This window comes from Octopus bimaculoides, chromosome 14 (genome assembly GCF_001194135.2).
Source record: "Octopus bimaculoides isolate UCB-OBI-ISO-001 chromosome 14, ASM119413v2, whole genome shotgun sequence".
NCBI lineage: Eukaryota > Metazoa > Mollusca > Cephalopoda > Octopoda > Octopodidae > Octopus > Octopus bimaculoides.
In genome coordinates, this window is record NC_068994.1 from 28,606,131 (window position 1) to 28,607,978 (window position 1,848).

At 37.3% G+C, this 1,848-nt stretch overlaps 1 protein-coding gene across 1 annotated transcript in view; it reads left to right on the forward strand.

Annotated features, from left to right (window-relative positions):
* Positions 1-1,336: 1,336 nt before the first annotated feature.
* LOC106875268 (zinc finger protein 665) overlaps positions 1,337-1,848 on the forward strand; it is a 33,767-nt gene continuing 33,255 nt past the window's right edge. Inside the window, exon 1 of the mRNA XM_014923355.2 lies at positions 1,337-1,686. The gene's annotated coding sequence lies outside the window, so the exon portion shown is untranslated. The remainder of the gene's footprint in view (positions 1,687-1,848) is intronic.

The following is a 1,848-nucleotide window of genomic DNA, read 5'->3' on the forward strand; positions in this document are numbered from 1 at the left end:
TCTGTGCGCGCGCGCATGTGCAATCTTCAGTGCCAAAATATACCATCTCCAAAGGAGGTTGAATATCAAGCCAGCCGTGCCGAATCGTCGACGTCCAGACAGCAACACCAACTCGTCTCATTCTGTAGTCATAAATAAGTACAATGTGAGAAACAGTTTACAGCTGTATGCAGCGGGAGCACTGTATAACTGTTGATTTTTTTCTCTCGCACAGTTCGAACTTTACTGTGGAGAAACAAATCGATGCAGCATATCAACATTTTATACAATTGTTTGATTAAGAAATGTCAAGCACGTGCCTCTGTGTATTATACTTGCAAATATTGATTCGAATGTGAATTGAACTCTGAATAGTAAGGTATCAAACTAGATACACATCTCAGTCTAACTCCACCGTATGACACCTGGAAACAACAAAAGAGAGCCAGGGCAGTGTGTTGGAAACATGAAAGAAAAAAACATCTGAAACTTATTAGCTTTAGATGTAGCAACTTAAGCAACGTTAAAGCTTGAAATGTCATGTCTATAGGTTAACACGAGTTGTAATGTGTGTATCGCTGTTCTTTACACAGATGTTGATACACAGCGAAACATATAATACACACACACACACACACACACAAAGATACACGCACACACACACACACACACACACACACACACACACACACACACACACACACACACAAACACACACACACACACACAACCTCTCTCGCCCTCTGTTTCTGTCTGTCTCTCTGACACATAACAGCTTCATTCCTTTTTAATTTTCTATATTTTTCTATCTCCTCCAACAGTAAGTTTGTGTGCTTGCGTAAGCAAGTTTACACCAATACATTGACAATCTGATAGATAGACAGACGATTGACAGGCAGATAGCTAGCTAACAAGATAGATAGGAAGGAGATATATATAAGTGGATTGATACATAAATATTTTATGATTAAATTGTATGGAGAAAGGTTACATTTTTTAACGTTCTGTTCCTCTTCATCTTTCTAATCACAGCAGTTACACACATACAGTAAAATAAACGAAAGTGCATACACGAACATACACGTAAACATAAACACATTCAGTGAACGATACTTTTCTTGTTTGGATAAGACGCTAAATTAAATTATTTCTAGGTGCTTCCAAAATGTGGAAGCGATTGCTAAAATTTGACTTCGTTTCGCAAAGTTAAATTCTCATAAAATGCTTAAAACTAATATTTCAAAAGAAATTGATTCATTTTTAATAATACTGTTTTCTCTTTCAAGACAATGCACACGTGTGAATAGTATTAATTTCGATTTACTGATTCTAATTTTCTCAGTATTCGTTGGTCCCCCCAATGCTTTTTTTTGTGTCTGTTGATAAGTGCAGAGCGCTGGTTATTAAACGATTCCATGGCGGAGTGTCAAGAAAGCGGAATCTCATAATATAAAAGGAGCAAACTACTGGCCGATATCTGAAGAAACGGACAGTAGATTTGCAACAGCATGACACCGTATGCATTTGTTTTTGCCTATAAGGCTTAGCAGTTATTATATAACTGACCGTCGTTTCAAGGAAGGTAGCTTCTCTCACCTGGACCAGGCGTGGTCGCTGCCACCGTCAACTCCCTTTTCCTTGATGGCATCTAATGTAGAAAAAGTAAAAGACTGCCCTCTAATCTAGCAGCTTCAAAAAAAAAGAGAGGTAAGACAAGATTTTCGCTCTCACATTTACATGTACTTATACAACACACATATTTGTTGTCGTTTAACCGTATGTATGTATGTATGTATGTATGTATGTATGTATGTATGTATGTATGTATGTATGTATGTGTGTATGTATGTATGTAGACAGATAGACAGA